General features: G+C 44.0%; 1 protein-coding gene across 5 annotated transcripts in view; it reads right to left on the reverse strand.

The window, feature by feature from the left end:
- The window catches only part of CACNA1I (calcium voltage-gated channel subunit alpha1 I), a 361,276-nt gene that overhangs the window by 113,545 nt on the left and 222,779 nt on the right, over positions 1–24,952 (reverse strand). The window lies entirely within an intron of this gene.

A 24,952-nucleotide genomic window follows, 5' to 3' on the forward strand; every position in this document is an offset into this window, starting at 1 on the left:
TTAAAGTTAATAATGAACCATTTTAATTTAAAACAAATTAAGCTCCTGGGTGCCTGTCAGTCAATACAATGGCTTATACTAATTGGCCTGACAGCTATAAGGGAGGGGGGCAAGTTTGCCTCTAACAGGGCAATGGCTTAGAACATGGCTTCTTTTACCTTAAAGGTAAAGGGACCCCTGACCATTAGGTCTAGTTGTGACCGACTCTGGGGTTGCGGCACTCATCTCGCTTTATTGGCTGAGGGAGCCGGCATACAGCTTCCAGGTCATGTGGCCAGCATGACTAAGCCGCTTCTGGTGAACCAGAGCAGCACACAGAAATGCCGTTTACCTTCCCGCCAAAGCGGTACCTATTTATCTACTTGCACTTTGACGTGCTTTCAAACTGCTAGGTTGGCAGGAGCAGGGACCGAGCGATGGGAGCTCACCCCGTCACCGGGATTCAAACCGCCGACCTTCTGATCGGCAAGTCCTAGGCTCACTGGTTTAACCCACAGCGCCACCCGTGTCACTGGCTCTTTTACTTTAGTTTGCATCTATAAAGAAAGAACCTGTAAAAATGTTTGGAGGCTGTATGTCATGGGATGTCAGGTGCTCAAGGCTGCCCTCAGACATTTTGCTGCCTGGGATGAATGGCAAGATGGTTCTGCCCCCACTTCCTTGGGGGAAGGGCTGTAGCTCAGCTGTAGATCGCCTACTTCATAGCATTTCCAGGAAGAGTTGAGTGTGATCCCTATCTAAAATCCTGGAGAGCTGATGCTAGTTCCCCACCAACATCTGGTTGGCCACCATGAGAAAAGGATACTGGATTAGATGGGCCATTGGCCTGATCCAGCAGGCTGTTCTTACGTTAATCAGCGAAGACAATATTGAGGTTGATGGGCCAATGGTTTGACTTAGTATAAGGCAACTTCCTCTATTCCTACATGCAGAAGTGGATAGGACTGGCAGCTGAATCTTGCTCCAGCAACAGGGCAGCACACCTGAGGGCAAAAGGCTATCTTAGGGGATGCTGGGTAGACAGACAGTACAGCATATGCAGGTCTCTCCTCCAAGACCTCAATGCTGCTTCCTGCTCCTCAGGATCTGCAGCCTGAGGTGGCTGCTTCCTCCCTCTGTCTAATGGTGGGTCTGAACTGGAAAGCGCTGTGGGGAGGGCTGGCTGATGGCTTCCATGGCCTACTTGGGAGCTGCTTTGGAAGCATCTAGTTTGCCACTGTGGGGAACCGAATGAACATCTGGTCTATTCCAGCAGGCCTCTCCATATGTTCTTAAATCCCTCTTTATGGCAGGCACGTCAGCTATCGCTAGCTCTTCTTTAGAGAAGCAAGGAATGAGGCTGAGTGTCACAGGAAAGGGGATCAAAAGGAGAACCCAAATCTCTGAAGCCTTGCTCCTGAACATTCAGATCAAAAGGGATTAGAGCTGATAGAATTAATTGGTATAATTAATCAATTAATTCATGAATCATGTTAAAATTCAGTGCGGTCCCCTGTGGAAGAATTTGCAGGGCTGATGGCACTGTCATAAACAATTTATGTTCTTTTTCCCCAAACAGGTGATGCACTTTCCAAACAATAAATGGTTTGTCTGTGAGAGTTTGACAACAAAGCCTTTTCTCCTTCATTAAATTGCATCAAAATGCCACATGCACTGAAATACTGTCATAGGTATTTTAACCAGTTAATGAACTGGCTCCACTGAAATATGGTTTTGTTCTGCTCTTTCATGGTGCACGCTGGAGTCTGCTTACACAAAGCCCTTTTTCCTTGGCACGCTGTAAGAAACAGTTGAACTGTAATACTTCACTGATGTATATTTGTGTGCCCATTCATTGAGTGGGGGGGGGGGAATACTTGGTCTTGCCTGGGCCCTTGAGGAAAGAGTGACAGGGCATTCCACAGCCCAGGGGTGTGTGAATTAGGATCCACAAAAAGCACCTTTCAAATACCCACTAAGAGAAGAGGAATACACCTACACCTTTCCCAAGGATGCTTCTACATTCTCAGGACAACTCTAGCAACAACTCTAATCCTGAAAGTTAGCCAGGCCAACAACAAGTGCATTAAAGTTGGCAAATGACTGACTGATGAGTTCGAGAACCAAACCCTATTTGAGAAGGGGGCCATCACTCAGTGGTGAAGCCCGTGCCTTGTGTGTAGAAAGCCTCCATTTTGCCCCCAACCACCCAAGTCTTACAACTAAAATGAGCATGTATACCAGTGGACTCACTTCAAGCACGAGCATGTCAAACAAGTGCTCCTATGCTCTGAGAGTGCTTTTTGTAAGTGCATCAATCTATTCAACTGGAAGACAGCAATGGATCTCCTGCCTTGCATATTGAGAAGCCTCAGGTCTGGTTCACTCATGCATGCACATCATTTGATGTGCATTTTCAGCGCTGTTGTGTACAAGGCATTGGGAGAACACACAATGCCCCAGACAGAAGAACCGTCACCTCAGAATTGTCCATTCACAGATGAAAGTCAATGTTTGATGCTGCATTCGTCAAGCAGTCAATGTGTATGTGTAAATCCTTCCTCTGCATTTGTGCGTATGCTTGCGTACTATTGCCTGCCTCATTCCTCTCTCGCAGCATCAGGGCAGAGGGCAGAATTCTCCTGACGGTTGCCATGTGTACCCACAAGGAATTAGAGAACCCACCATAGTCTCCTCATTACCCGAAGCCTCTGTAATTTAAGCAAAGATACTTATTCTTAGGAGGAATATGTTACAAGAAAGTCTATTCACCGGTGTGCTTATTCCAAGATAACAGCACAGGGGAAATGTGGGAGATTTATGAAGCCAAACAAAACTGCATAATTGCCAGTAAGAAAGGCGTTAAAAACCACAGAGAAGAGTCAGATTGGTTATGACTCCTCACCTTTGGGGAGGAAGGAAAAAAGGCTTGTTTCCTGTTCCTTTTCCTCTCTTCTTCTTGAGCCATTTAAGCTGAGCACATGCCCAAGGCTGGTGCTTCAGAATCAGACCACATGTTTGAGACCAAGTTTTCTTTTTTGTTTGTGTTGTTTCTGCTCTAGCACTGAACAATGCATGAGTGAGACCTGTGATTACTATAAGTAAAGCATTTAAACTTACTAAATGTTGTTGTCTATTCACTCCGAGAGGGGTAGAGCCAGGTGAGAATTGTAGGTGCTCAATAGTGGGACATTTAAAGGTCTAACAACAGATATCCCCCATACTTTGCAAATGCTGCATAGATCTGTGTTTTAAACTCTGCTGGTGGACTGTTTTGGCTAAAGACTAAGTTCAAAGCCCCTCCTGCTATTTTCAAATTCAGGGTCAGCCATTTTTTCTTTGCAGTTCCCCACGGATGTGGGACTTCAGGATTCCCCAGTTATTTCCCAACAGGAAATGCTTCAGTCTTCATGCCTACTGCATTTACAGGCCAGGGGCCATTTTGAAGCAAATTCTTCTCAGCAAGGAGATCCCACTAAGAACAATCAACTACACATCTTCTAATCTAACATAATATATGCTGTCATCTGCCAGCAGTGCCCTTTTGCTGTTTGCATAGGCTGACTAGCCAGGTCTTTACATAAAGGGATACATGGAAACGAATCATATATTAATAACTGTAAAAAACAACAACAACAACAACCACCTCAAACAGAGTCCACCAACATGAAGCTGCCAAACTGGAATGCCTTAGCAAATTTGACACTTTGGGATTCAGCCTCAACAAACGCAGGATACGGCTAGCTCATTACACGAAGAAATTGACTTGGCTCGTGCTATTGATCCTTCTGTGCCTAGTCATCAGACTGGATTCTGTATTAATGTGTGCTCTGAATCCAACTACAACATACCAATAGCTATCTCTTGTATTGACCTTTCCCTCTCACTTTGTAAAAAGAAAAAGGGGAAAAACAGATATTTTTTTTCTTTCCTCCCCTAGTGTGTGTGTGTGTATGCATCTAACAAAGCAGGCTCAGGCCCACAAATGCTTACATTGCAAGAAATGTGCCAGCTGATTCTATGTTGGCTTTATTGCAATTGACCAACATAGCTAATTTTTCTGGCATTTGTTACAAAAGGAGGGAACATAAATGGGGCAACAGAAAGTTTCTGCATTCTAGTGGTTTTGATTTTAAGAAACCTAAATTCAAATCCCAGCTTCAGACAGCCTGGCGTTCACTGAGGCCAACCGCTCCTCTCTCAGCTTCAGCTTCCCGTCTGTAAAATGGGTGAACTATTTCATGGGGTTACAGCAAAGATGAAGCTTATCAAACGCTCTGCAGATCAGAAGTGCTACATGAATGCTTAATTATAATGTGCTCCGACTCTTTTCCAAAAATAAGACATTTTGTAAGTTCAACAGTACATAATTACATAGCGAAGGCTCCGAGCTTGAGAGCTGTCAGCACCTAATTCACTTCATGCATTATTAACTATCAAAGTTTGCTCCGGTTGCTGAATCAGCTCTTCTTGCCCAGCGCTAGGCCCTGCCTTGTCCTCCCGTGCATCTAACCCAAAGGCTGCCTGCTCCCTGTGATCCGTCACTCAGCGCTGCTCCCAATCCAAAAGATAAAGAGAGCATGTGTCAAAACCTTTCACAAAGGGACTTGTCGGAGGGACAAATGTTCCAGAGCAATCGGGTCAACCTGTTGATGTGTTGTGATTGTTTTCTCCTCCCCTCTCCACACTCCTTTCCATCTCTTGCCCCCCTCCGGCCTCTGCCACCACATCTATCCCTTTTTTGGTTTGCTCACATTTGGAGTAATAGAGTGAAATGAGTCGTTTCCTGAAATGCAGTGGCATAGATGCAGCCCCCCCCCCCGAGCTCACAGAGAGAGGCAGATGGGATTTTGCGCAGCCAATAAAAAATATTCAAGCTCCTGTTAAACAAAAATAACTCAGAGAGACATGGAAGGCTCATTAAAAGGAAGAGAAAACCTGAGCAGAGGCGGATCATGTAAACAGAAATGGGGGGGGGGAATATAGAGGATTGTAGCCAACTATTTTTTTACTTAGAGTAGACCCACTGAAATGAATGAAACTTAGTTAATTAAATCCATTCATTTAAGTTTGTCTATTCTGAGTGTGATCAATGCTGGCTGGATAAATAACTGCACATTCACCCATTCACCCACCCACACCCACCAAGCCTATACAGGAGACTCAATTCACATGTAAAAGCATAGATTCATATGCAAACAAAAATAGGGAAAATAACTGACTGCTCAATAAAACCGCCAATTTATAGCAGCAGATTTTTCAAATCAGTTACACTGTTCCAGCTAAAATTGATGTCCCTTAAAAATATCTCTTAGTTAAGTTATTGACATGTAAATGAAGACAGACGTGCACATTTTTCAGTGAGAACTGTGGAGATCTTTTACTGAGATCCATCATGCAAAATTTGGTTGCAATACCTTAGGAAGTGCCCAAATGCAAAGTGAACAGATGTACAAACAACTTTCCAAAATATATAGTAATAAAGTGTAGCAACTAAACATATCCTTTCCTAAATACTGACTATATTTTAAGATGTTTTTAGCAGTGCAATATGAAGCACATGTATTTTGAGATTTACTAGAATATATCTATAGCTATAAATGTGCAATGGACTGCAAGAAGATCAAATGCATCCATTCTTAAGGAAATTAGCCCTGAGTGCTCACTGGAAGGACAGATCGTGAAACTGAGGCTCCAATACTTTGGCCACCTCATGAGAAGAGAAGACTCCCTGGAAAAGACCCTGATGCTGGGAAAGATGGAGGGCACAAGGAGAAGGGGACAACAGAGGATGAGATGGTTGGATAGTGTTCTCGAAGCTACAAACATGAGTCTGACCAAACTGTGGGAGGCAGTGGAAAACAGGAGTGCCTGGCGTGCTCTGGTCCATGGGGTCACGAAGAGTCGGACACGACTAAACGACTAAACAACAACAACATAAATGCGCAAGCCAGAAACACAGAGAAATAATCAGAGGGAGTTGGATCTTGTAGGACAGACAAGCTACGCAGCCTGTCACACTTTTAAAATATAGCTTCTACCTCCTTCGTTCAGCTTGACAGTAGTAGATACCGTTCCACCACATTTTAAATGTGAGGTATAATTCTGCTTGCAACTCAAGGAATGCCTTCATTTATAGTCAGACACATTACATTTACCGAACATGAGAAACAAACTTTTTTGTGCTTGAACTGGAGAACAGTCCCCAGGGAGTTAAAGGCATCGAAGTTGGGAATAATCCAAAACTTATTACTCTCTCATCCCATTGTCCTTATCTGCATCAGAAAGCCAACACCATCTCTCTGTATGCAGAAGGCAGCTCACTGGTGGTTAATAAACGATTTAAGCAAATATATACACGAACGGATTAGGAAGCTTAACCACTTTTAAAGTGGAGGGGAAAGTCCTCTGCAAAACGCTCTGAGCACAGAGCCTGTAAGGTAATTTAACGCATGCAGCATTCCTCTACCACTTTCCTTTTGGATCGTGGCACCAATCTCTTTCGGAAGATAATACCCTGGGCACAATCCATGGGGATGAAGCTTTGCTTTGAACCTGACAAGTTATCTCCAAAACAAAATTGTTCAAAAAGCAATCTGGCAATTTCCTTCACTTCATTCTGCTAGTCTCAAGTAGTTATGTGCTTGCACCCAAAAAGCTCATTCGGCAGCAGGCTTGGGAACTGAGGTCCCCACCAAATAACTGCAAAGAGGGAGGATGAGGTGTGTCATTTGTAGTGGGCAGGAGAGGGATCCAGACTTGAGCCTGCTCTTGTCATTTATCTAGTTTCTGACTTGGAATCCAATTGGCAGGTTGACTTCCACTCTATTACGGGGCCAAGTTCAAGGTGTTGGTGCTAACATAAAAGTCCCTGGACAGCTCAGGACCTGGTTACTTGAGAGACCACCTGTATCCCTCATACAGTTTGTAGATTGCTGCAGTCTGTAGAACGGTTTCTTCTGCAAGTTCCAAAGATCTCAGAAGCCTGCTCCACAGAAACTCAGAGGAGGGCTTTTAGTGTGGCTTTCGCCATTCTGTGGAATAGCATTCCTGTCAAAATATGACCAGCGTCCACTATCTGCGCTTTCTAGAAACATCTGAATATATTTTTGTTCCCACATATTTTCCCAGCTGCATAAATGGGTCTTTACCACAAGTGTCCATTTGTTAGGGTTTTGTTTTTGTTTTCAATGTATTTGTGTTTTTAACTGTTTAAAATTATATGTAGATTGCCTTAAGACGGTGTTATAAAAGGCCATTAATAAATCAATAATAATAAGCATTTAAACTAGTTAACTAGTTCAATTAACTAGTCATTAATCAGGAGAAAAAAATCAGTCATGCTGGTCACATGACCCGGAAGCTGTATGCTGGCTCCCTCGGCCAATAAAGCGAGATGAGCTCCGCAATCCCAGAGTCGGCCACGACTGGACCTAATGGTCAGGGGTCCCTTCATCTTTACCTTAATCAGGAGAAATACTGGTTTTTTAAAACCCTGATTTTGCTGAAAAACGTAAGGAGCAAGAAGTGTACTTTTTCCAGTAGGAATAGACATTTCACAGAAAGGAGTTGCTGCAGGAATAAGGAATGATGGCAAGAAGTGAGAAATGAAAGCAACTGATGGCAATTAATGATGAAATACAAAGGTGCTGGGAAATCAGCCTCTTTGGAAGCCAGACTTGGACTTGAAAGTCCTGCTCTCAAATCCCAAGTATTTGAGGTGAGCAGGTTCTATCAGCAGTGGAAACAAGTCCTGCAGTACCTTAAAGACTAACGCAATGGTGATGGCACAAGCTTTCATGGACTAGATTCCACTTCATCAGATGAACAGGATGCTAGTCCACAAAAGCTATGCAATCAGAAATTTAGAATACTACAGTCTCTGGTTTCCCCACCCTGTAATAGGCTAAAATGCAACCCCTCTGGAAGTTTTTTTTACTCAGCTGTCTTGAATATGCACTATGCCGGTGTCCAGAAGCACCTTTGTTTATTACTTCTAAACATTTCCATACATAATTTGCAGCTGTGTCCTGGAGATCTGCAGCTGCAACAGAGTTCCTTATTGTAGATAGAGTAAGATGAAAATCCCATAGGAAGAATTCTCTTTGCCCTCTTTCCCACCCCATTTGCTGAGGTCAGCTTTTAGCTTGCAACCCACAGAACAGTTGACACAACTTGTCAGGCACGCAGCATTAATCATTGGGGCCTTGGCACAGCACATGAAGAATCCACAGTGACATCTCTCAGGCAGGGCCAGAGGCTCTCGTCAAAGAAAGTTACTTCAGTTTTGCCTGTGCTCTAAAGAACAGGCTGGTTAGTCATTTTGAGAAGCACAAAAGGGGCAATGAAGAGTGAAAAACTGGAGGAACGAAGAGGTGGGGAACACAGTTTGCCAGGCTTGTTTGGTATTTTTTACCATATGCGTTGTCAACTGTCAAAATCAATAAAGCATTTGCTCCAGAAAATTCTGACATTAACATTCATCTCCAGTTTCTGACATTATCTTCTCAGTTTCCAGAGGGGTTACATCTGATGAAGTGAACTGTAGTCAACAGATGCTTAGGCATTAATAAATTTGCTATTCTATATAAGTGCCACAAAACTCTTTGTTGTTTTATCTCCCCTGCATGCTCTGTATTCAAATCCTACCTTATATCAAATTTCTTTTCACATTTCCATCCTCATCACTGTCTGGCCTTTAAAATGGTTTTAAAAGTCTGCCCTTTCCTGAAAGCTTTATAAACACACAAGCATGGATCCTGAGTCAGTAGCACAAATATCCTGTCCCTGTGGATGGAAAAGAGTTGGGGAGAGAGCTCTTTTCTGCTCCCTGGTTAGAACAAAGAGGAAAATTGTGTGCTCCACTACTGGAGATGAGGATTTACAACTTTAAAACAAATGTATTTTATCAAAAGAAGAGGTCCATAAAATTGCAGGACGTTGCTGGTGTGGGTGGGTGGGGAGAGCTGCTGGCCAGTCGTTGCTGACAATACTACACTAGATGGTATGAACTGTCATAAGCATCTTTCCCTGTGAAAAAGGGACACTTGCACCAAACACATGCATCTGGAAAGACCCATAGGTAGAATAATAAAATTGCAAAGAGGGAAAGGTCCCAAGGGATCATCTGCTCCAACCCACTGCAGTGCAGGAATCGGAGCAAGGAACGTACAACTGCAAAACAGCCTTCAATTCCCAGGTTCAATTCCTCCTATCTCCTCTTGAGAGCAAACAAAAACCCTCACGTAACAGGAGTCCCCTTCATGGATCACTGCCTTGCCGTGGCGAAGGGCCTTGAATAACTCAGAGAAACTATGAGCTATGCCATGCAGGGCCACCCAAGATGGACAGGTCATAGTGGAGAGTTTTAACCAAACGTGATCCACCTGGAGCCACTCCAGTATCCCTGCCAAGAAAACTCCATGGACTAAGACAACAGGCATATAAAAGTTATGACGCTGGAAGATGAGCCCCTTAGGCCAGAAGGTGTCCAAAATGCTACTGAGGAAAAGCGTAAGAGTGGGAGAACGTAGAACTGCAAAACAGCCTTCAATTGATGGGTTCAATTCCTCCTATCTCCTCTTGAGAACAAACAAAAACCCTCACGTAACAGGAGTGGAATTAAAACAAACCCTCTGGCTGAACCCTTGGAGGGCTGCTGCCACTCAGGATACTGGGGTAGATAACGTCATGTGCCTTTTTCATTGCAAGCCCAAGGATTGCTCTATGGGTGCTCACTTGGCGCTAGCGTGACTATAAGCGCAGCTGCTGTGTCTGCTGACCTTGGGCATCACCCTGCTCCCTCTCCTTTCCTGTTGTGCTCCTATTTGTTTTCTAGCATATGCTTCCCCTGCCCTCTAGCATCTAAGGACATTAAAAAAACAACAGCCATATGTATCTGCAATTTTAGCAACTATTCTTCTTCTTCATTCTCATCGCTCAGGGAAATCTTTACCCGAGGAAAGAAAACAACCATCCTCGGCCCAAGCCCTGCAAACTAATCTGATGGCCGCTCCAATAATAAAAGGGTGGGTGGGGGAGGAACGCAGAAGCAGCTTAAATTTCCCAGCCTGCCATCCCCTTAAGAGTCCATTGCTGTCTGGTTAGTGTGCCCCATTAGTGCTAATGGCAATGACACGGCGGAGCAAGAGAAGGGCGGGCAAGAGAGCAAACAAGCGGCTAAATTGCTTAAGTGGGCGGTGAGTGTCACACAAGACACACGCCATCAGACCTCGTTATGAAAAGTGTGCACCACGGCTCATCTGCAAAGCAAAAGAGGCAAAGAGCCCTGGAAGTAACAACCAGAGACTGGTCCAGGGCCTCAGAAACCAGTTCCAGGCTCCAGATTGGGAACAACATCTACTCAAACCGTGCCTAAGGTTGACACCACAAATGCAGCAGAACACAGGTCCCTGCCTCTCAAATAGATAAGGCTCTCACATGATTGCCTGTGTTAATCATGTTGGCCATTTCACAGTGTTAATCATGCTGACCTCTCACAGGCAGGGAAAGGAATGTGGCTGATCTGTGCTAGCATGCCCACTGGCTGTTGTTCTTTTTCTGAGCACGATTTAAAGCGCAACTTAGCCTATATATTTTGGAAAGTTTTCTGTTTCCTCTGTATTTGGACACCTCTTAAAATAGAACCAAATTTTGTGTGGTGGTTCCTGAAACCAAGCAGCAGATTTCTGTCTACATTTGGACACAATTCTGAATCAAGATGGCAAACTAAACATTTCAAAGCTGCACCGATTTAACCACTGATTTCAAACTGATTTGGGGGTTTCTTAGGATTATGGAGCAATGTCAGGCATGAGATGGCTTGTGACTTATAAATTGGCTTGGGCTTCCACTTGGAGAGATCACAGCTGGCATATGTGATCTTCAGTCCTTCCTAAATTTATCCTCCACTGACTTGTTCATGCCTATCTTGGCCTGACCAACACATTTCTGTTGCACTCAACTCTCCCCCTCTCCCCCAGTCCATTTCTTCTCCCAATTCAGCTACCCCATCTGCTAGCTCTGCTCTCATTACCACTCTCTTCTGAGGCCAAGGAGTTGCAGAAGCACCCTTGGTGGAGTGCTCTAATCACAGGGCTGGCAGCAGCCCTCATTAAGGTCCCTGCCTACCCTCATTCCCAAGCTGCTGCTCTGAATATAGCTTTCTGAAGACATCAGAGCCAGGAGACAGGGTGTAATTTCGGCCCTTCCAGCTTTCTTTCTTACCAACAGAGGGTGTTCTCCCCCCCTTTCTTCTTTACTCTGTTTCTTCTCCTAGCACTGAATAAGACATATCTTCTGGGAGTGAAAAATTAATTACTAATTACACAGTTACTTTAGTGTTCAGTCCTGAAGCTGAGAAGCTCAACACCCCAAGTAGTGAATAGCTTAATTGAGTAAGTAGGTTTTTTTTATTTAATCAGGGATTTGTTTATTTCTCGACACCCATCCCTCGATGCCCAGAACTTATTTCACACCCCTGTTCTGTTTAGATTTCTCCCAAAACATAGAAGGGAAATGCCAGACTCCATTAAGAGTGGCAGTGATGCTTTGAAGCTAATGTGCGGAGGCATAAGCAGTCACTCCAAGTGGCGACTGACTTAGTGTGGATTGCACAGCTCTCAGGGGTGGAGTGGGGTGGCCGCTCTGGTGTTTGAGCTGAGACGGATTTCTAAAAGGGGAAAAACACACACCAAAAACAAAAGAACTCTGGCAACCCAGACAGTTCTTTGAAAGATAAAAGAATTCAGGTGCCTAAATGCTGCCTTGGTTTCCGAAAATTGATGCTGGCATCCTGCAAAGCCCAGTTTTAAAAATAACGGGTTGCAATCCTTATTGAACACTTATTTGAGAGTAAGACCTACTGAACTGTGGCTCAGTGGTAGTCTGTTTTGCCCAAAGGTCCCAGGTTCCATCCTTGGCATCTCCAGGTAGGGCTGGGAATCTGCCCTGTCTGAAATCCTGGAAAGCTACTGCTAGTCAGTACTGACCAGGTATCTTCAACTTTTTCAAATTCAGGATCTGCTTTCAAACGCCATGCATTTGAGGACCCACTTCTCAATCTTTTACCATATATTTGCATGATGGTTATTCTCCTGTCACAAGCCACCTTGAATCAGGCAGCAGCCCACTAGAGCAGCCTTTCTCAACCTGTGGGTCCCCAGATGTTGTTGAACTACAACTCCCATCCCCCCTAGCTAGCAAGGCCAGAGCTCAGGGATGATGGGAGTTGTAGTCCATCAATATCTGGGGACCCACAGGTTGAGAACTGATGCACTAGAGGGTCCTGACCCCCCAGCTGAAGACCAGAGCTGTAGCAATATAAATACCCATTGAGCTGGACCAGTGGTTTGACTCATATAAGGCAGCTTCCTCTGTTCCTAACTTACTTCCAGCTGAACATGCACAGAATTCAGATGAGAGTCAACCTATAGGAAACTCCCAAGCAGGATTTCAGCACAAGAGCACTCTCCCCTCCCACGGCTTCCAGCAACTCGTGTTCAAATATTCCAAGTGGTATTAAGTGACTGGCAGAGTGCAATCCAACACTTAATCTCAGGTCAGAGGGTATAGCACGGCAGCCTGCAAGTGTGAGGCTGAAAGCGTTGGGCGAATTTGGTGTGTGGTTTGTGACCCTCTTAAGCATCTGAGCACTCCATGCCAATGTGCGACTTCTAATTTATTGTTGTGAAAATGTACTTAAGTGTTCCGTGCTGAAAAACATGACATCAATGATTCTTTAGAACTGTCAAGCTTTGACTATCCCCTATTGCTCTATTCTTGCAAACCTCTGTCAAAGAAATGATACCGTGGGCATTTTCCAAACAGACTTCTTTTAGACTGTGGGTGTATGTCTTTTACATTTCATTAATTAAGGATAATGAGACAAATTACATTAAATGTACGTTTCACATTAACAGAAGGGTGAGTTTTGTTTTGTCAGTAATTAATTTAACAAACATGTCAAATTCTTAGGAAATTTGGCCTTCCTTCTTTCACTCCAGTGTTTTGACATCACAGCATTGGCCATATAATTTCTTTTCCCAATGACAGAATAGGCAATTCTCTTCTGCAATTTGCAGAACATGCTCTTGCAGCGATAACCATATATTAAATTAATCCATGCAGAGTTATTCGTATGTCATGTTTGTATGTTAACAAAAAATATTAAGGGGTCAAGACACAATTGTTTGAGATATTCTTGGTATATTGATTCTATTCTAGAATTCCACAGCTACTAAACAAGCCCAACACATTGGGAAGCTAGTCTTATTTATCTTATGAACTAAAATAAATAAAATTAGTGCAATATACCGATGTGATGTTAATCTGGAACAATTTTTCCTTAAACTACAGAATGGCGGATAGATAACAACAACAACAACAACAACAACAACAACAATTTATTATTTCTACCCCGCCCATCTACAACAACAACAATAATTTATTATTTATACCCTGCCCATCTGGCTGGGTTTCCCCAGCCACTCTGGGCAGCTTCCAACAAAATATTAAAGTACAATAGTCTGTTAAACATTAAAACATAAACAGGGCTGCCTTCAGATGTCTTCTAAAAGACTGGTAGTTGTTGTTCTCTTTGACATCTGATGGGAGGGTATTCCACAGGGCGGGCGCCACTACTGGGAAGGCCCTCTGCCTGGTTCCCTGTAACCTGGCTTCTCGCAGCGAGGGAACCACCAGAAGGCCATTGGCGTTGTACCTTAGTGTCCAGGCAGAACAATGGGGGTGGAGATGCTCCTTCAGGTATACTGGACCGAGGCTGTTTAGGGCTTTAAAGGTCAGCACCAACACTTTGAATTGTGCTCAGAAATGTACTGGGAGCCAATGTAGGTCTTTCAAGACTGGTGTTATGTGGTCTTGTTGGCCGCCCCCAGTCACCAGTCTAGCTGGTGGAAGAACCCTGAGTGAAAGAATGGGAACTGATCTCCAGGATGGGAGACTTGGAGAGGAAAGGAAATCTCCCAAGGCAGAGTATGGGCAGGGGTCCTGTCAGTTTTCGCGGGGGGGGGGGGGAATTAAAAGCTACTTTTGGCTAGAGAGACTATTCTGTATTTGTGCACTATTTTTGTACTTTAAATACGCTCCTGTCAAAAGTGCCAAAGGCGAGACTGGAAAATGCTCACATCCCAGTCTAGCCCGCTGCATAGATTACTTTGTTCATCACTCGAAGGTCTTGTTATTTAGGGCTCATAAACTGAATGAATGAATGAATGGCATCCGAGCACGAGTACATTGGCACTCCAATCGTAACTCCATTGACCCTGGTGATCCACATGGGGACAGCATATCAAAATATGATACACATGCTGATAACCTTTTTTGTACAGCAACTAATAAATAAGATGAAATATAATATGCATCAGTCAAAACTTCATGACGCATCTCCTTGGGGGGCAGGATTAGAAAGTCGCCACATAATTTTGGCCTGAGTGCATTGGATCTCAAATACAGGATGCATTTCAACATGCCTACAGGGAGTGCTGAGGTGGAGAGGGCAGGCATGCTCATGCTCCCGTCCATGCAATATGCTGGATCAGTGGGGATTTTTTTTATCCAATCTGGCCCCAAATGGAACAGACAGGTTTACCAAGATCTTGCTCACTGTTTGTCATGTCTTCTCCTGATTCATTCTAGAATGAAGGCTCAAAAGCATGTTGTAGATTAGACACATTTTTCGGTTAATCAGATTTCCCCCTTGAAAACACTTAATTGCTGCCCTTGATCTAATAATTTCTTAATATACAAATTTAGTTGTAAAAGAAATCAAACCATAGATGTCAATTATTGTTTGGTTGAAATTAAATCAGGCTAGATTTAAGTACTTTTAAGTCACATTGATTGCAATGGAGGAAACTGAAGAATGAGGACTTGCAGGGCTTAATTTTGGCTAGATCATTCCCTATATTAGTATTGTTTTATTGTACTTGCTCTCATCTTCATCTTCCTATTGTACCTTTAATTAACACATTTTAAAGTTTTAAATAACACAGATCACTGATAAAAGCTTGCAATTGAAAAAGTAGACAAAGGGGAAAGCAACAAGACAAAAGGGCAGGGTTGATAAAGACTATGGTTAACACACGTATGCGGTTGGATGCAATTAAGTACAAACTTAAATAAATTACAGCCTATGATCACCAAAATTATAGTGTATCAGAAGTAGAGAGCAAGAAGGGCTAGGGCAGACCAATGTCAGAGGTGCCTGTTCACTGACAGTAAGGGGTTCAGTAACACGTACTCAGATGACTCAAGGAACTAGGGCACAACACCACAAGTTATATGAGAAACATGAGTGCTTCCTAACCCCAGTTTTAGCGAACAACAGGAAATGGGTTATCAAACGTATCAGCTGTAGTTCAGCAGTCCCTATGAAGCCTAACATTGGAAGGAGTTGGTATTCAGAAGGCTGTGAATATGAAATATTAATTCTCTAACAGCAGTGTTTGTCTTTGTCCATGGAATTTCCTTGTCAGGGATACTGGAGTGGCTTGCCGATTCCTGCTCCAGGTGGATCACGTTTGGTCAAAACTCTCCACTATGACCTTTTAGTGATGTATGGAAGTGAGAGCTGGACCATAAAGAAGGCGGATCGCCGAAGAATTGATGCTTTTGAATTATGGTGTGGAGGAGACTCTTGAGAGTCCCATGGACTGCAAGAAGATCGAACCTATCCATTCTGAAGGAAATCAGCCCTGAGTGCTCACCGGAAGGACAGATCCTGAGGCTGAGGCTCCAGTACTTTGGCCACCTCATGAGAAGAGAAGACTCCCTGGAAAAGACCCTGATGTTGGGAAAGATTGAGGGCACAAGGAGAAGGGGACGACAGAGGACGAGATGGCTGGACAGTGTTCTCGAAGCTATCAGCATGAGTTTGACCAGTGGAAGACAGGAGTGCCTGGCGTGCTCTGGTCCATGGGGTCACGAAGAGTCGGACACGACTAAATGACTAAACAACAACAACAACAGCAGTGTTTACATTACAGACCTGAAAAGCCAGCTTGTGGTTTACGCTATCAATGGCTACTAGTCACAATGGCTATGTTTTACCTCCACAGTGAGTTGCTGGGAATCGCAGGTGAGCAAAGTGCTGCTGTGCTCATGTCCTGCTTGCAGGCTTCCCACGGGCACCTGGTTGGCCACTATGAGAGCAGGATGCTGGACTAGATGGGCCATTCACCTGATCCAGCAGGCCCTTCTTATGTTCTGCCACAGAGTGGTCCAACATGCAACCCAAGAGCCACATGTGGCCCTCCTATTTTTTGGCAGCCCTCAGCAACATTTGACGGCCCCTGCGGGCCTCAAACTGCCTTCCCAAAGCTGGGTAAGGGAGACCTGGGCTTTGGGGAGGAGGCATGAGGGCTCTGACTGGGTACTAGAGTCCTCCTCCCTCATTCCCAAAGCCTTGTTAGCACTTTCCCAGCTTTGGGAAGGAGATGGGAAGGCTCTAGGACCTGGTCAGAGCCTCATTCTTCCTTCTCAAAACCTGGTGTCTTGCATAGCCAGCTTTGGTAAGGTAGCATAAGGGCTGGGTTGGTGGGGGCATCAAATTTTGGCCTTGCCACCCAATAAGGTAGTGTGCAGCCTGCGGGTTCCATGCTGAAATACATTTGCGGCCCGCTTGTTATGAAAAGCTGGGCTGCCCTATTCTGCCAGCAAGCAAGACAAAGGAAGCATAGATTAGAACTGATGGAATATAATGATGTTTCAGTCTACAGTTTAGCTGTAAAACCAGGCAAAAATAATGCAACCTGAGTGCTCTTGACTTTAGCATGCACAGAGGACTATGATTAGAATGCATGCAGACATTAAAGCACTTGCCCGCTGATCTTAACCGCTAATGTGTGTGAAGTAGTGGGGACAATGAGGACAGGAGAGGTCTTCTAGGTCAGAAAGAAGGGTTTCCTGGATTTTCAAAAAACTGGCACATATGACACAGACACCAGAACAGGTAACATATAATTATTCTTTCTGGTCTGGAAAATGTCTTTTCGGCAGAGATTACACGCTACCTTATATAGTCAGTTGTGGCACCCCCATCGAGACAGGCAAAGTAAGCATCTTAACCCGACACATGGGTGAGTTTCACCTGAAATAAGATTAGGCACCCTGACAGTTCAGCTAGCTGGTGACTCAGTGTGGGTAGCATGAATCATGCATTCCACATTAGCAGAGATACATTAATATCTCATACCAAATGCCAAGACAGGCATCCCAAAGGGAGAACAAATTCTTATGTTTGCAAGCAGCAAAAACCAAATGAAGCCAAATGGAAGGTAAAACGTAACCTGCACATTTGGAGGTGCTCTTCCTAGGTTTGGAATCGGTCTCTCTCCTGAACTGGTGATCAGTGATGTAGTGAGGAGGGGATGCATGAAGAGTGCAGCTCCAGGAATTCTTTCGGAGCAAGAGTGATGACATCATCTGCTAAGGTGCTTTGATAACTGACAGTCCTTCCTTGCTCTGGCAAGTCAATGATGTGATAATGAAGCTTTCGTGTTTGTTTGCAGCATGTTAACATAGAGGAAGTCAGACAAAGAAGAAAACAACCAAGCAGAGGCTGGGTACTTTTTTCCTTTTGTTTGATGGGGTTCCTCCTTTGTGCTAGCATTTCTTTGCAAGATTGTTAGCAGTTCTAATTTACAGAGCCACTCCCGACTTAAGGGGGGTTGCGGGCTCACACCCCACCTACGTCTGCGTGGGGCTGGAGCCCCGCGGAACTTGGGAGTCCCGGGATTCATCATACCCCGCGCCAGCCAATCGGCTGGCGGAGGGGGTGGGCTTAGGAAAGTTCATTTAAGGTCAGGGCAGCCCGTGCTCGCCCCCTTTATTTCTTTATTTATACCCCGCCCATCTGGCCGAGTTTCCCCAGCCACTCTGGGCGGCTCCCAATCAAGTGTTAAAAACAGTACAGCATTAGATATTAAAAATTTCCCTGAACAGGGCTGTCTTCAGATGTCTTTTAATGATAGGATAGCTGCTTATTTCCTTCACATCTGAAGGGAGGGTGTTCCACAGGGCGGGCACCACTACCGAGAAGGCCCTCTGTCTGGTTCCCTGTAACCTTGATTTGAATTGATTGGTTTTGCCGATTATTTTATTGTTTGATTCTTTTTCTAAACTGCTTTGAGGGGTGTATGCATTTTATGAAATAAACAAATGAAATTATGAACATTCAGTTCACCTTTAAAGCTGAACCCAACTAATAAGCAATATGTGAGCCAAAACACAGCCATCCTTCAAAATTCAAACTTATCTGAATTTTGCAATGTTTTCTCCAGCCAAGTAAAACGCACGCACCTGGATAAACTGTGCTTATACATGCATACATAACATTAAACAATGCATTATATTATGGATAATTGCTTTGCAAAAATGTGTATAAAGGGAGAATTTTGCACTAAAATGCTGGTGAATTTTCAAGAGGGCTTTTTTATTTTTAAGCAACTGATGTGGAGATGTGGAATACTAACTACTGAAAAAATGAGAAACAGAGAGAAACTTAAGCTGATGGATTTGTCCATCCCTACCACTACAGCACTGTTGAAGATCTGCTGAAATATAGGGCTACCTTTTCAAAATTGCCATCTGATTTTGTACGCTCAGCTTTAGGTGTCTTTAAGGACTTTAGTTCTCAAGAATTTGTGTGTGCAAGTTCCTTTAAGATAAGGTATTGCTGGGCATGTACCATCAATCGCAGGTCAGTCCTTGAAAAGAAAACCAGTCATTGGAGGAGATCATGTCACAAACAGGTGGAAGAGGGAACAGCCTCATGTTTGGGCAACAGCTGCCAAAGACTGGCTACATTCACACCTGGGAACCTGCAGCTTAATCCTACCAAACAACTGGAGAGAGGCTCCAAATGCCAGACTTATCATTTCTTTCTGCAGTTGCATGTTTTATTTAACCCTACGTGCGCGCACACGCACAAATGCTTTCATTTTAGGAGCTGTCTGATTTCTTAAGGGAAACGGCAAAGAAGGAAAATATTGATTTAGGGCCTTTTATTTTAAAATTCACTCCATAAGCCAGGAAGGGGGGAGAGAGAGAGAGATAATAAAGTTCTAGTGATGTCAATTCTCTTTGCCATGGCAACTGTACATTTTTAGTGACAGCGGAGTCTTCCTCCTGAAGCTGCTAAACTGCATGGGAAGTGGGGGCGAGAAGGGCAAGGAACAGACAGTGGGATTTATTTAGGTAAAACTGTAACTCTTGAAATTTGCGGGAGGGAGAAGACGAGGAAGATAGCTGAGTAAACAAAATAGGCATATCTGCTCTTATGTATGTAGCGAGGAGGGTTGTTTTATATATTTTAATTTACAATTTATAGCTAGGCCTAACTTAAGAGCTTAGAGCACGTTGCAGTGGAACAATATCCGCAAATGACTGGTTTTGTTGATATGCCTCATTTTCATACAGGGTATGATCCCCACAGACAGAGATATTGCAGCTGTCTACTCTTCTGTAGCCTCTTCTCAAAAGAGAACACGCTGCCTCTCTTTTCAGTCCCACCCACCCAAAGTAAACTTGGGAATTCAAAGGTAATGATTGAAACTTTGGAGTTTGACTTTTGAAATGCCAAGGTAATTTCACACCTAACATTTCCCTTTCTGTCTCTCATTTCTGATAATGCTATAGAGAGAGTCATAGATCTCTAAAGTTGGAAGGGACCACGAGGTCCCAACCCACTGCAATGCAGGAATCTTTTTGCCCAACGTGGGGCTTGAACCCATGACTCTGAGATTAAGAGTCTCGTGCTCTACTGAGATATCCCGCGTGTGTGGGGTGTGGGGTGTGGGGGTGTTTTAGGCTGATTGCTTCCAATGAGTGCTTTGAAGCATGGATCCTAAAAGTCAGTTTGTCACCATTTCCTTCCACTCCAATATTTGTTTATCATTTGCTCCTTACGTTTACATACCACCTTCCTGACGAGGCACCGGAGGTGGCTTACATTTTTAAATGTTAATGGAAAACGTATGGCACAAAATATTATTGGGCTGACTTCAGGAGCTGATGGAACAAATCTTTCCAATATCTTCTTATATATATGATCCATGGCTGTGGAAGTCATTTACTGCTGCTGTTTGCATATGACTGATGCAAACACCTCAGCAGGGCCAATTGTGTGGCTCTTTCCCTCATGATCAGCACCCACCCTTTCAATCATGTAGGAAAGAGCAACATTCATGGACCCCATCAGCAACTTAGCACCCCATACTCATGTGGGAGTGCTCCACGAGGAAACAGCTCCCACCAGTCATAGAATCATAGAATTGCAGAGTTGGAAAGGATCACAAGGGTCACCTGGTCCAACCACCCTGCGATGCAGGAATCTTTTGCCCAATGTGGGGCTCCAACGACATTAAGAGTCTCATGCTCTACCAACTGAGCTATCCTGACTTGAACCGTAAGGGAAATGACTATCGTTCTTTGGTAGACTTCTGAAAACAGTATCTAATGGGGCATGGCACAAAAGAAACGGGCCCAGATCTCCTCTGGCTTCTTGTAATTCAAGCACTAGCACACAGGCTATCACAGCTACATGTGAAGGAGGCCTAACTTATGAGGAGTATGGTGGAAAGGGAAGTTGGTATGAGCTGTTTGCTAGGAAGCAGGAATGAGCCAGAATGCAGTTAAAGAGATGGAGAAAGATTAGAGGCCCAAGTGAGGGATCTTTAGGACAAGTTCACTGACACAGTCATTCTAGATGTGGGGTAAGGTTAGCTTAAATTTGACTACATGAGATCTCACTCTGGCTTCATGACATTAAGGTTGTGCAGCAGGTTTTAACATCTGTTTTGTGAAATACAAGCCACATTTTTTACCATTAATCTCTGGTATATCTCTATAAAGATAGCTGCATTAAAGGTGGCCTTCCACTTTGGGATTTGAAACTGAGTCACAACTAGCATGGCAGACTCACTTGGAGCTGGTTCAAATATGGGGATCCAGTTTGAGTTAGCTTCCAGTGTTTCTATCTGTTGTAGGATTGCAGCCCTACACCTAAACATCCACACACACACACACACACACACACACACACACACACACTCCAATGGAAATTTATGCATAGGCTCTGTTGGGTCTGCTCATTAGTGTATCCCAAGTCAATGTGGGCTAGTGCAGTCACTCTACTGCTTCACTCTGCAATTAGGAAATCTGGAACCACCTTTGTTCCCACCTCCCACCCTTTCCCACCTCTGGAGTTAATCCTGCCTTCACTGTAATTAAGGGGAACATCAGCATCAATATTAATGGTGGTTTGCGCAATCCTAGGTCCAATTAATCCAGGATACATTTCCCTCCAATGTGATAAGATTCAGATTGTTCTGAGTTAACTTTTGTTTATTATAAACGGTTATCAGTTTATTGGCAGAATCATGAGCAACAGAAAACAGTTCCAAGGTACCATTCAGAAGCAATGGCTTTTGGAGTCATTTTGGTAGGTGCACATGTCATGTGGATTTCCTTCCATCTGCTCATTAGACCCCCCCATCATGGCACAGGCTCTTGCTGTGAACAATTTTTGCCTCAGTTCTCTACAGCAAAAGTGGTTTTTATAAACAAAAAACAAAAAAGGCATCCATACATATATTACTTTGCAATATATGTTATTTAAATAGTCATTCATATATAATTGGTGATGTCCCAACAGATGCCTCATTGCTTTTCTGTTTTCTGAAGTGTTGTTTGTTGATTTTGAGTAAGTTGTTTGCTGCTAGACAAAGACTGAGTGCACAAAAGCTGCCAATCCTAGCCATGTTTACTCAGAAGAAAGTGCCACCGAATTCAATGAGCCTTACTCTGAGGTAAAATGGGTTAGGAATGCTTCTTACTGTGAATATTAAAAACCAATGGAATGCATCATTCATTATTGCTCTTTTCAGATGGAAATTAGCTTGGGCCATTATATTTCAGCAGACACACGAACATACGCACACATGGCTATTTTCTGAATAGAATACGTGTTTATGAAATAAAGTGCTGCAATTTTTTTTAAAAAAGGGATTTATATGCAATTAAGTGGCAGGAGTAATTCATACAATACAGGACACAATGAGCAAATATCAGCAGGGTGCTAAACTGGCCCTGCCTGGTGCCAGAGTGAGGGAAACAAGACAGGATGCGAGTTTATACTGAAATGTGAAATTAAGTTAGTGAGATAGGCTGCAATCCTAACACCATTTAACTGGCAATAAGCGCCACTGAATTCAATGACACTTACTTCTAAGTAGACATGGTGAGAATTGCAGCTATGGATGACTTTGTGATGAGCCATTAACCACTTTATTAACTTTGTCTTTATGGTGTCACAGGACTCTTAGTTGTTTTTGCTCCGGAAGACTAACAGTGTGACCCCTCTTGAAAGTCATTAATTTTGAAAGAAAACACACAGGGAAAGTAAATGAATTGTTGGTGGCTGAGCTATGCGTGTCTGTTGCGTGCCACAATGTACATTAACAAATATAAAGTTTCACATCAGTAGCCATTGAGATGGGGGAAAGACTCTTGCAAAACAAGCAAATTGCTGTGAAATGGAGAAGACCAAATGGAAATGGAAATGAATGGTGGAACATTATTTTCCTAATGTTCACTGGATATTTTCATGTATGCACAGGAATATTAAATGCTGTGTCAACATGGACTGAGAAATAAGGGAATGGATGCTGGAAGGAAGGAAGGAAGGAAGGAAGGAAGGAAGGAAGGAAGGAAGGAAGGAAGGAAGGAAAGATCTGCAGTGGAGGAAAATGGGATTTCTCCCAACACACCTGTGTGGCTTGCTTCTAGCGCTTGAACAGAGGAGCTTTCATAGTGCTGTAGCCATAGAACTGCTAGCACATTTGCAAAGTTAAGCAGGGTCCAGTATGCTTTCAAATTGGATAGGGGACCATGTGTTGAGATTCCTGTGTTGCGCAGGGGGTTAGACTGGGTCTCTTCCAATTCTACAATTCTTCCTCCCTACATAATCATTTTTGGTCAGACATTTTTAAATATCACCATGAAATGAGTGAAATGCATTCTGAAGCTTTTGTTTTAGTCCATATGGTCATGTCAATGCAATGTCTAGCATCAGTGTTGGCTGCCGTGTCTGCTCAGGAAGTTGTGTGCCGGCCCTTGATTGTGCAGCATAACCTTTCCCAGCATATGTTCTCCTATCACTGGGATGGCATAGCAATATGCAAGCTGACCAGGGCACATGTGCACACCAAGCCCATTGTACACTTGCAGGCTCATCTGCATAGATTTCATTCAGATGAAGTTGAGGGCCTTTGGATGTTGAACTACTTGCTGGAACAAGGCTGTTAAACTACCCACGGGCTGTGAGATAGTGCCTGACTGAATACGTTGAGCAGGCAGGCGCTGTTGGGGAAAACGAATTCCTAACAACAGATGGTATTTATATCAAACGTCTTTCTGGAGCTGGCATAAGAGGCTGAACTGCATTTTGGGGTACAGCTAGATTCAGCTGCTCTTAGTCTTTTGGGATTCATTGACTTCTGACTAGGCCAACTGCTTGTCTTGTCCCCCCCACCCATGGATTAGGTAAAGGTAAAGGAACCCCTGTCCATTAGGTCCAGTCATGACCGACTCTGGGGTTGAGGCACTCATCTCGCTTTATTGGCCGAGGGAGCCAGCATACAGCTTCCGGGTCATGTGGCCAGCATGACTAAGCCGCATCTGGCAAACCAGAGCAGCGCACGAAAACACTGTTTACCTTCCCGCAGGAGCGGTACATATTTATCTACTTGCACTTTGACGTGCTAGGTTGGCAGGAGCTGGGACCAAGCAACGGGAGCTCACCCCATCACGGGGATTCAAACCGCCGACCTTCTGATCAGCAAGTTCTAGGCTCTGTGGTTTAACCCACAGCGCCACCCGGGCCCCTCTGCCACCCAGGTCCCTCTGGATTACCTGTAGATTATTTGACAGGTATTAAGGATCCAGAAATCAATTCCGAAGACCTTCAAGAGGGTATGAGTTTTAAACTGAAATATACATTTTGCGTTTTGTGTGTGGGTCTTTTTTCCCCTTTTTCCTTTTGCATTACTTGCTTCAAGAGCAAAAGATGGCCATAGATACAAGCTGTGTTTCCTTATGTGGGGGTGGGGGTCAAGAGTAGACATGGACCATAAGAGCCCTGCTGGATGAGACCAAAGGCCACCTAAATCCAGCATTGTCTTTCCCACAGTGGCAAATCAGAGGTATCCAGGAAGCCTGCAGGCAGGACAGGAAGGTGATGGCCCTTTCCTATTTTCATCCTCTAGCAGCTGGGACTCAGTAGCACACATCCTCTGCAGCTGGAGGCTATGTACTGCCATCATTACCAGTAGTCAGACTCCTCCTCTATGAACTCACCTAATGATCCCTTTTTAAATTCATCTTTCAAAGTCCCAGACTTTCAATTGCAAGGAGGTTATAACCCAGACGTTTGCTCACTCTTGGTTCAGTATGATGGGGAATATTATCTGCTCACATGCAGAAATGGCCGGCCTTGGGCTTAGGACTGGTGCGTCTCTCAAAGGGGAAAACAATTTCTCATTTGCACATGCCACTTAATTTGACTGTATGACATTTGAAATTGGCCAGCGCTGAACATTGCGGCTGGACTAAACGGCGAGGACAACAGAAGCTGCTAGACGGCAATAAAGCACCGAGGCTGATTTAAAATAAGCCAGGTGGCTGGCAATGCTGTGCTGACTCACTAGGCTGAATACAAGCAAATAAGTGCTGCAGCCATTCATGCAAGGGGCCTGCTGTCTGCTCAGGCTTGAACCCACTGCCACTTCAGCCAGTGAGTTGCGGATACAGGTGATAGATGATTATTCTCAATGGTGAGGGGGGAAAGCATGTCTATGCGTTCTTACAGGATGGAGAGGGAAGTCTGGTCCTCAGAGCAACAACTCTCTCCCCTTCATATAGCCCATTTTATAAAGGAAACTATTCTGCAAAGCTG

This window comes from Podarcis melisellensis, assembly GCF_964234715.1.
Source record: "Podarcis melisellensis genome assembly, chromosome: 10".
In the NCBI taxonomy this organism is placed as follows: domain Eukaryota; kingdom Metazoa; phylum Chordata; class Lepidosauria; order Squamata; family Lacertidae; genus Podarcis; species Podarcis melisellensis.